The sequence below is a fragment of the Hemicordylus capensis genome, chromosome 3 (assembly GCF_027244095.1).
Source record: "Hemicordylus capensis ecotype Gifberg chromosome 3, rHemCap1.1.pri, whole genome shotgun sequence".
In the NCBI taxonomy this organism is placed as follows: domain Eukaryota; kingdom Metazoa; phylum Chordata; class Lepidosauria; order Squamata; family Cordylidae; genus Hemicordylus; species Hemicordylus capensis.
The window spans coordinates 326,370,796-326,382,701 of NC_069659.1; positions in this window are offsets into that span (position 1 = coordinate 326,370,796).

Below are 11,906 nucleotides of genomic sequence, written 5' to 3' on the forward strand. Positions count from 1 at the left end.
CAGCCGAGAGGCTACAACAAGCCTCCCAGCCTCGGGAGTCTCACCAGAATGCCCCGCGCACTCGTGCAGGGCATCCTGGGACTTCTGGGGGCCAGACGGCCCCTGATTCCCACCATCCCTACCAGCTCTGTGACGGAGCTGGTAATTGTGTGGGCGGCCAATCCAGCCACCTAGGGCTAAGCCCACTCTCTCCACAGAGCCCAGTTGGGCTCTACACATGGATCATGTGTAGAGCCTCATTGTGTACAGAGAGGCAAGTGCAGACTGCTTTTCAGTGCTCTTGCTGCTAGCTGTTTGTTAGCCCCGCCTCTACTCCAGGACTGGAATACAAGCCCCATTCAAAAGCTGGCCTGGATCAAGGAATGGATTAACCAAAAATACCACAAGTTTGTCAAAACCTAATATTCTTCAGAGTATCAAGTAATGGCTCAAGGAAGCTCTAGAGTCCAAGCCTCTATATGTTTGCTCAGAAGAAGGTTCTGTTGAGCTCAACCATGTGTGCATAAGATTGCAGCTAGAGTGTGATACAGATTTGCTTACATGAATGCAGATCTACACATTCAGAAATGGCCATTTATTTGCTTTTTTGCATAAGTGAGCACACATTCTTTCAAGCCCTGTCACTTGAAATCTTTTTTTTCCTCTGAGCAAGAACAAAAACATAAAGTTGCCGGCAGATGCCATCCCAATGGAGATGACACCACTGAACTTGCTGTTGATTATTACCGCAGAAAAGGATGGGAGAAAACTTTGCTGATCGAAGATTGAATCTTAACGTTTGCATGCTATCTATCCAGCTGTTTCCAGCTGTATTGCAGCTGCTTCAGTGGATCATAATAAACTTTATGTTTCCCCCTTAATACTAGCTTCCCCATAGTTTCAAACTGATTGCTGGCTGGTGATTAAATATTTTTTTCTGAGACTTAAGGGCCAAAAAAATCCCATGAAACTGAATGCATAATCTGTGTCACTGCAGCAGGAACTAACAGGATCTGACACCAGCACAAGTGAATATCCTGATAGGACTTAATCCTAACCCTAATGTTAGTGCAGCAGTAACTAACGTTTCCTACCATCTAGTTCCTAAGTGGCGTAGCAGGGAAATGCTTGACTAACAAGCAGAAGGTTGCCGGTTCAAATCCCCACTGGTACTATATTGGGCAGCAGCGATATAGGAAGATGCTGAAAGGCATCATCTCATACTGTGCAGGAGAAGGCAATGGTAAACCCCTTCTGTATTCTACCAAAGAAAACCACAGGGCTCTGTGGGCCCCAGGAGTTGAAATCGACTTGACGGTACACTTTACTTTACTTAGTTCCAAAAGTTCAGATGTGCCGCTCAAGTGACTTTTTGGGGGAGAGGGGCAGGATAGCCCCTTTAATGAGTTCAAAATGGCCAGAGGAGTGGCCCTGGTATTATATAGGAAGCTGCTTTTACAGAGTCAGACCATTGGTCCATCTAGCTCATTATAGTCTAAAGTAGTAGCTAGAGATGCCAGGGATTGAACTTGAGATCTTCTGCATGCAAAGCATATGCTCTTCACTCATTTATAGTCCCTCCTCATTTTTTTTAAAAAAGGTACAGCCCCTCTTACCCCACCAGCAGCAAAGCCAGAACCAGCTAACTGCTATGGGCATCTAAGAAGCACCAGCAGTCTTGCACAAATGCACAAATATGTAAAGCAGTGCATCCACACTTAAGAAGCACTACTTACTAGAGATATGCAAATTGATATAAGTCAAATTGATTCAAGCTCGAATTGGGGGGGGGGAGTTCAATTGATTTGAACTCGAATCGAATCATTCTTAGAACTATTGCATTCATCACTGGCATTATCCCTGCCGCCTGTTACAATCTTCTGGAGAGGTCTGGTTACAGCTGCCACCGACTCATTTGGTGGCGACCCAGGACCAGGCTTTCTCTGTGGCTGCCCCAGGGCTTTGGAATAAGCTTCCTGCTGAAATAAGTGCATCTCCTTTTTTCTTTGTTTTCAGGAAGAACCTCAAGACCCTCCTGTTCTCTCAGACTTAATTAGAATTAATTTTTTAATAATTTGAAAAACTTGTCTTAATAATTCTGTTCTATTGTTTTTATTGTCATGTATTTTAATTTGTGACTTTTAAATACTTTAAATTTTCTACACCACCTAGAGATATACATATCAGGTGGTATAAAAATATGATTAAATAAACAAACAAACAAGTAAAAGTGAAGTTCAGGTGGTTGCAGTAGCCAAGAATGACTTTTTCTAGCGCCTGCTGCTTTGCCAGTGACGGCCCTTTCTGGATCAAGATAGCTTGGCCGCAGTGATCCATGCTCTGGTAAGCTCCAGACTGGACTGTTGTAATGTGCTCTTCGTTACTCTGCCCTTGAAGATGGTTCAGAAGCTGCAACTAGTGCAGAATGCAGCAGCAAAACTGCTGATGGGTATGTCTGGCCAGACGCACATCATGCCGGTCCTAAAAGAGTTGCACTGGTTGCCAATTAGCTACCAAGCCCAATTCAAGGTATTAACATTGACATGAAAAACCCTAAATGACTTGGGCCCCAGTCAATATCAAAAGGAGCATCTCCTCCCATATAGACCTGCCTGGGTATTAAGGTCAGCTGGAGAGGCCCTCTTGGTAGTGCTGCCTCCCTCAGTGGTTCGAGGCCTTCGTGAGGGGGCCTTCTACAGGATAGCACCCAGGTTATGGAATAATCTACCTGCTGAGGTGAGTCAGGCTCCTTCATTATACATTTTTCGGTGATAGGTGAAGAAGCACCTCTTTGCCCTGGCCTTTGGCTGAAAGTAGGGTTGTTCTCATGCACTATGTCATTTTAAGAATTTGGTTGGTTTTTATAGGTTAATGTTTTAGAAATTTTAAATGTTGTTAATGTGTTTTAATTGTTGTAACCCTCTTTGTGACCATTATTATTATTATTATTATTATTATTATTATTATTAATAAAACTTTTATACCGCCCTTCCAAAAGGCTCAGGGCATTTTACATTAAAACACCATTAAAATCAGTTAATAATTAAAATAATAATAATAAAGCATAAAAACAATAATTAACAATTAAAAACATCGTAAAACAGCAATTAAATAATCAGAAGAATTTAAAAACAAGTTTTAAAAAGCTGAGAAAGCCTGGTTGAAGAGATGTGTTTTCAGGTGTTTTCTGAAAATTGTCAGAGATGGGGAGGATCGTATCTCAGCAGGGAGCGCATTCCACAATCTCGGGGCAGCAGCCGAGAAGGCCCATCTCTGTGTAGCCACCAAACAAGTTGGTGGCAACTGGAGATGGACCTCCTCAAGTGACCTCAAGGGGCGGTGGGGCTCATAGTGAAGAAGACGCTCTCTTAAATACCCAGGGCCTAAGCTGTTTAGGGCTTAACTAGCACTTTGTATTTTGCCCGGAAAACTATTGGAAGCCAGTGTAACTCCATCAAGGAGTAATGTGGTCTCTCCGAGATGACCCAGAGACCAACCTGGCTGCCGCATTCTGAACCAACTGAAGTTTCTGGACTACGTACAAAGGCAGCCCCACATAGAGCGCATTACAGAAGTCAAGTGTGGAGGTTACCAACAAATGTACCACTGTTTTGAGGTCATTGATCTCGAGAAACCGATGCAGCTGGTGTATCAGCCAAAGCTGATAAAAAGCACCCCTGGCCACCGCCTCAACCTGAGAAACCAAGGAGAGACGTTGATCCAGAAGTACTCCCAGACTGCGAACCTGTTCCTTTTGGGGAAGTGTGACCCCATCTAGAACAGGCAGATCAAAATCGTCCCTAGAGTTCCGACCCCACACAATAAGTACCTACGTCTTATCTGGATTCAGCTTCAGTTTATTCTCCCTCATCCAGCCCATTACTGCTTCCAGGCAGGCTTTTAGGGAGGATATGCCAGCTCCTGAAGAAGTTGACATGGAGAAGTAGATCTGGGTGTCATCAGCATACTGGTAACACCCAGCTCCAAATCCCCTGATGATCTCTCCCAGCAGTTTCATGTAGATGTTAAAAAGCATTGGAGAAAGTACGGAGCCTTGAGGGACACCATACTTAAGCTCAGATTTTGAAGAGCAACAGTCTCCAATCGACACCATCTGGAATCTGAGTGAGAGGTAGGAGTGGAACCACTGTAAAACAGTGCCTCCCACCCCCAACACCCTCAGACGTTCCAGAAGGATACAATGGGCGATAGTATTGAAAGCCGCCGAGAGATCCAAGAGGACCAACAGAGTCAATTGGAGATCATCCATCAGGCCGACCAAGGCAGTCTCCACCCTACAGCCTGCTCGAAAGCCAGTTTGAAATGGGTCCAGATAATCAGTTTCCTCCAAGACCGCCTGGATCTGAGAGGCCACCACCCTCTCAATTACCTTGCCCAGACATGGGAGATTGGAAACAGGCCTATAATTGCTCAACTCTGAGGGATCTAATGCAGGCTTCTTTAGAAGAGGTCTAATAATTGCCTCCTTAAGACAAGGAGGCATCCTGCCCTCACTCAGAGAAGCATTTATGATTTCTACCAAGCCGCCTACAACAGCCTCCCTGTTAGATCGAACAAGCCATGTTGGACAAGGGTCAAGAGGGCAAGTGGTAGGCCTCACCGCTACAAGCAGCTTGTCCACATCATCAGGAGTCACAAACTGAAATTGATCCAGTCAAATCGTATAAGAGGAGTTGTCGGACACCTCCAGTTCAGACATCAAGTTAATTGTGGAGTCTCCATCTAAGTCGGCCCGAATCCGAGAGATTTTGTCTGCGAAAAATTCATTAAACACACCACAGCGGGTAACCGATGCTTCCAAATTCTGGTTCAAGGGAGAGGGGGCAGATACTAGTCCCCTCACAACCCTGAAAACTCCGCAGAGGCAATACGGGCAGAAAAGAACCGCTTCTTTGCCTCACATGTCACCTGAGCATAGATCTTTAAATGTGCTCCATGTCGTAAGCTGTCAGATTCGAGTCGAGTTTTTCTCCACTTGCGCTCCAGTCACCTACCTTGCCGCTTCAGCCCCCCGTAGATCTTCCGTAAACTAAGTGGCCAATTTTGAAGCAGGTCGGAGGGGATGCTTAGGAGCAATCGTGTCTACTGCCCTGGTGAACAAGTTGTTCCAATTCTCAACCAGGGCATCAACAGGATCACCAGCAGAGCCAACATTGAATCCCTCCAAGGCTTCTTGGAATCCTACTGGATCCAGTAACCTCTTCAGGCGGACCATTCTAATAGGCCCATCGCCCCTGCGAAAGTGGAAAGCGGCTGTAAGTCCAACCTTAAACAGATGGTGGTCCGTCCATGACAACGGGGAGATCATAGGAGTCCCCACCCACGGAACACCACCCTGATCAGAGTCAAAGACTAAATCAAGTGTGTGACCTGCAATATGCGTTGATCCAGAGACCGCTTGGGATAGGCCCATAGTCGTCATGGCCGCTATGAACTCCTGAGCTGCCCTGGACAAATTGGTCCCAAAATGAACATTGAAGTCCCCCAGCACCAAAAGTCTGGGAGACTCCAACGCAAGTTCCGTGACCAAGTCCGTGAGCTTAGTAAGGGATTCCGTTGGGCAGCAGGGCGATCGGTACACCAACAGAAGTCCCTATCTATCCCTGGTCCCCATACTCAAGTACACACATTCAATATGGTCCGACACCCTAACAGGGACCCTGGTAAGGGAGATGTTATCCTTATAGACCACAGCCACTCCACCTCCCCGCCCACGTCCCCTCACCTGCTCCTCTACAGAATATCCTGGAGGAAGAAGCTGGGACCAAACTGGGCCACTAGCCTCCCCCAACCAAGTCTCAGTAATACACATCAGGTCGGCCCCTTCATCCATGATCAAATCATGGATGAGTTCTGATTTATTTTGGACTGACCTGGCATTGCAGAGGAGCAAGGTAAGGTTATGTGGGATGTTGGCAGTGCTCCCTGAGGTCAGAGAGCTGGCAGGACAGCCGGAAAGTGGGAAAGCTATTAGATTTCTGACCACCCTTCCACTGGAACAACCTGCTGACCTGCCAATGTTTCTTCTTCTGTTCCCCACCACCACCGGAATAGCTGCCCCACATTCAATGAATGCACTCCCTGCCTCCCCATCTCCAGACAAACCCACACGCATTACAACTTCAACCCAACCTCAGCACAACTTAAAACTGATTAAACAGAAGCCCCACTATTGAATGCCTCCCTCTATACAAATGGTTGGACAAAGTGTCCAGCCCTTGCCCTCATTTCTTCCCTGAAGTGGCTCCCCCCAAAGGGGCAACCCCCTTTGGTGTCACCTCTTTGGTGGCGACCCCGCCACCACTGGCAGTCTTCCTATATAGGCTGAGCAGCAAGCTCAGCAGGTGGAACCAGGATAACTGCCCAGTCACCCTTACAGCCCCAGTCCTGCAAAGCCTCTCCACAAGCAGTCCTGGGGGGAGGCAGATGGCAACCAGGGAGGGCAGAAGAGAAGAGGTAGCCAGGCAGGCACCCCAGTCTCACACCCTGGGGAAAATGGTATCCTCTTCTCCCCTTCTCCAGCAGGCTTCTGACCATGGGGTATAGGGTTGAATATAAATGCAAATAAATATCTAGAAAAGGCAGGATTTCTTCCACCACTAATACCAGCCAGTTCACTTTAATGTGATGCTAATATTTGTTACAGACCCACCATCTTTTCCCCTTTAAAGTTTTCTAGTAGTATTTTGGACTCCTAATAAAGTCAGGTAAGTTCTCCAAGCTCATGTCTAATTAATAGTAATATTTATATTTCAAAGGATCAATACTGGTGTTTGACCTCAGTGTACAATTTAGGCTATTACTACATCACTAAATATGAGATGAACTATAATACATTTGAGAGGCAAACCACTTATTGAACCCAGTTAATACAGATGATGATCTTTTATTATACCAAATGAAAGCGGTGTGGTTTAGTTTAAATACTACAAAAAATGAAGGGTACATTGAAAGATTTTTCCATAGTTAATTTACTGAAGAGCACTGAGGAGGCTAACCAGGGCCTTCAGTATGCATTATCCTTCCCTAGCAAGAAAAACATATGTTTCCACCATGCAATCTGAACTTCTGATTAAAATAGCTCACTAATGTATTCCAAGTAGAGTGCTTACACAATATCCAAGGAACTATAAATTTTGATAGGAGAATAAGAGCAGACTACAAAGCACAATAAAGGGATTTTTTTCCCCCAGTTGCAAGATGACAACCAATATGTGGATCTCAAGGATGGGGAGTATGACACTGAGAAGACTGAATGGTAATGGTAGTTCAAAGGCTACAATTGGCTCAAGGACATAAGATGACCTTTTGACTCATGGATTTTCCCCTCCATGCTAACATAAAACTTGTGCAGTTCTAGACTAGGATTACTCATGAGTAGCTTTTGATTTGATGACAGAATTAAGCTCAATTGGCAACAATTCATAATTACTCCCTTTCAGTCGGTATATTGGAGAGATGAATAAAGAACACATACACCCCCATCTTTGCCAGATCTTTGTACATACTTCAACACTTTTGAGTTTATATTGCTTAGTGTTGCTATCATCTACTTAAGAAGGAGTTTCTGAGAGTCATTCCTGGTCATCATGGTGACCAGTTTTAGAAAATGCTGTACTGGCACAATTGTCTACAGAGTCATCTTTACTGGAATGAACGATCTTTCCAAGCTAGTAATGATAATTCCAAGAGGTGAAGGATATCCATACCAGAAACCTTTTCCATGCTCTCAAGAATGTAACCTATATTATGGTCATGAACTGCCTGAATAGGTGAAAGACGACCAGCAGCCCACTCCTAGCACCTAACATCATAAAAGGGACAGAAGAGCGCAACCAAAATGATGGTTAGAACACCTCCCTTATGAGGTTAAGGTATAACATTTGGCACTTTATAGTTTAGAGAAAAGGCAACTCAGGGACATGATAGAGATTTATTAAAGTATGCATGGTGTGGAAAAAGTGGATCAGGAGAAGTACTTATCCCTCTCTAGACTAACACTAGAACCAGGGGTCATCCCATGAAACTGCTTGCCAAGAAATTTAGGACCAGTTAAAGGAAATACTGTTTCACACAGCACATAATTAATCTATGGGATTCTCTGCATTAGAAAGTGGTGATGGTTACCAGTTGAATGGCTTTAAGTGGGGCTTTGACAAATTCATGGAGGACAGGTTTATCAATGGCTAGATAGGCCATGAGCCTGACCCAGCAAGTCTCTTCTTATATTCTTTTTAGACATCATGCACAGTAGTAAATACAGGCATCCACATGCAACATCATTTATAATGCAAGCTTGCCTTTAGAAATAGTTGCCCTGACCATAATAACATTTGTGGTGAACATAAACATTGTAATGAGATCTCAAAACTAATAAGAAACCAAAGAACCCATTGTTGAGAAATGATCTAAAGGACGATTGACAAACAGAGTAATTTCATCTTTCTCTCTAATGCACTGAAGGTTTGTCATCAATAATATACTTCTAATTAACTGTTAGTTTAAAAGTTTTTTCCTATCACATGGGTAAGCAATCTCTTGGAGTAATATAAAGGTTGTCAATTATTCTTTTATGTTCAACCCCCCCTACATTGTACTGTAGGTCAATGAGAAGCCACAAAAGGTGAAAATTGTTCAATACTTATGGCCTAAGGTGTGCAGAAATTTCCATAATATAAAAATGGATTCTACTAGGACAAGAATGCTAAACTGCAACGCTACTCCAGGCTATCAGTGTTATGTTACCTTGTGTGCCATAAACATTCCTGATGAATTTTTTTCTTCTAGAAGTTTTTTTTTAGTAAAGAAAGAACAACTTTGTAGTGAAAGCCTTATCACTGCAACAGAACTTCAGCCATTAAATTAGAGATATTATATTTATCGGCGTGAATTTCATGATGGGAATTTGTGTGTGTGTATATACGCGCGCGCACACACACACACCCTTTTTAATTATTGTAGCAGCTTCTATTCTGCACAGGGAACCACCGATCCAAGCAAGAAGCGCATACACGCTTTGCGTGTGTTTACAGTGGTAAAACACACCTGGCGCAGCTTGCACAGTTGATGCCACTGCGTACCTACTAAGTATACTGAAAATACTCTCCTATTTCCCAGTGAGAGTAGCATTGCAACTGGATTTTCAAAATGCTTAAAAGGCATGCAGCAGCCTCGCCTCTGCAGGCTGTGTGGGCATGCTTTACAATGGCTCGCAAGGAGAACACATGGCTGTTGCTTGGATCGGCTGTTCTCTTTGCATATGGAAGCCATCAAAATGAATGAAGGACACATTTTGGGTTCTAGCTTCTAGTGGATGATGTGCAGCAGGTAAGGAGATCCACAGCAAGGTCTGAAGGACTGCTCTTGAAGATTGATTTGATTGGTTGGTTGGTTGATTAATTGATTGATTGATTAAATGCCATCAAGTCAGTGTCAACTCTTAGCAACCACATAGATAGATTCTCTCCAGGATGATCTGTCTTCAACTTGGCCTTTAAAGTCTCAGTGGTGCATTCATTGCTGTTGTAATCGAGTCCATCCACCTTGGTGCTGGTCATCCTCTTCTTCTCTTTCCTTCAACTTTCCCCAGCATTATACACTTCTCAAGGGAGCTGGGTTTTTGCATAATGCTTCCTGGTCATTTGTGCCTCGAGTAAAAATTCTTGATATACTCAGGATTATTTTTTTTAAAGGCTGTGTATTTTAAGGGCAGTTGTTGTGGTTGCATTTTATGCAACCAGTGTTATAGGTGTTCTTCATGCAACATCTTGAACAGTGGCGTGGGTGGGGGCATGGGCTGCTAATGTTCATACAGGCAGCCCTCCCATGGCAATGGTGGCAGCAGCCCTCGGTGGCAAAGATGATAGAGGTGAGGCAGCATGGCCTCTCCAACCCTCTCCCTGCTCCTACTTCCTGCGCTCCAGCCATCTCTGACCCTGAGTGGCTAAGAAGCCTCAGTGGGCTGCAAGAGCTCCACTGCCGTGCTGGTGATAGGCAGTGTGCTCCTGAGGAGAACAGCATGGTGGCAGGCGGCTGGCAAACTGGCCAGTGGAGAGGAGAGGCAGGAGGTGGGGGGAGGCAAGTGAGGCAGCCCCTTGGCAGGGTGAGGCAACTGGAGGCAGGGCTGTGCAGGTTTTTCGGCCCCAACCATCTTACTGTAGCTCCACCCCTGACCCTGACTAATGAAGCATTGGTGCTTTTTGCAATTCTCCGGAAACTTGAATACGATTGACTAACTCAGCACCAGCACTTGCATAGGGAAAGGAATTTTGATGGCCTCCTTTCCCCAGGAAGTCCTCTATGTCACCTGAAAATATGTCCCTAAAGGCTGCATAGCCCTTGAGGATATAGTTTTGAGTGGCACAAAAGTACTGGGGGGAGGGAGATCATAGACATTCACTCCTCCTGAGAACACTGATGCTGCAATATTTATTTATTTATTATTATTTATTATTAAAACTTTTATACTGCCCTTACAAAAGGCTCAGGGCGGTTTACATTAAAACACCATTAAAATCAGTTAATAATTAAAACAAAAATAATAAAGCATAAAAACAATAATTAACAATTAAAAAGATTGTAAAACAACAATTAAATAATCAGAAGAATTTAAAAACAAGTTTTAAAAAGCTGAGAAAGCCTGGTTGAAGAGATGTGTTTTCAGGTGTTTTTTGAAAATTGCCAGAGATGGGGAGGATCATATCTCAGCAGGGAGCACGTTCCACAATCTCGGGGCAGCAGCCGAGAAGGCCCGTCTCTGTGTAGCCACCAAACGAATTGGCGGCAACTGGAGACGGACCTCCTCAAGTGACCTCAAGGGGCGGTGGGGCTCATAGCGAAGAAGACGCTCTCTTAAATACCCAGGGCCTAAGCCTTAGTCAGGAAATCATCAACAGCAATGGTACATCTCACAAAACTCTGGTGCTTCATTAGTCACTTTGTCAGCCAATATGTCCCAAAAACAGAAGAAGGGAAATGTCTCCTACCCTCCCTAAATTGTATCCCTGAATGCTTCTCATTGCCTATTAAAGAGTGTTCCTTTCATAAAAAAGAATGTTAGTAATGAGTCCAGCCCACCAGACCATGCCCGCCCTCCGCTGCCTTCACACTGCTTCTCTTCCTTTTCCAGTTTATTCTGTGATAATCTACAGTCCTTTGCACCTCTGTGTTACTCTTGTATATTACCCTGCTAGCTACTTCTCAAGCTTTATTCCAGGCCTTGGTGCCTGGCTCTGATAACTCCCCTGCCTTGCTTCTTGGCAATATCCACATTCATGTGGATGATCTCTCAGACTCAAATGCTTCCTGTTTCCCCTCGAATGTCTAGCTTTGAACAGATGCCCCTATGCACTGTTTTGGACACTCTCTCTTGATCTTGATCTCAAAAACTGCTCTGACTTCTCAGCTTTGGAATTCCCTCTGTCTGATTTTCACCTTCTCTGCCTCAGCATTTCATACAGTTCAACCTCCTCACATCCTGCTTCCTGCTCCTTCCATGACACGCAGTCCATTGATATAATGGATTTATCTGATGCCTTCTCCTCTCCTCTGTTGCCTCCTCTGCATAGATCTTAGACTCTGCAGTTTCCATCTTCAGTTCTTCCCTGTCCTTAAGCCTTGACATGTTTTTCACCTCCTCAAATGACCTATGCACTCATCTCAACCCAATCCTAGCTCGCTTACTTCATTCAGTATCTTGGTTCATGCTTCATGCCCTCATGTAGCATCAACCCCACCCAGCTCATTCACCAGGTCTGTATCACATGTACCAGGTCAGCATACAGCATGTTGTTGTTCTTGTTGTTGGTAATGATTAGATCTCACTGAAATCAATTCGACAAGTTAGTTGTGATGAATTTAACTCTGATTAATTTCAATGGGACTTAGTCATCATGGTCAATGTTATT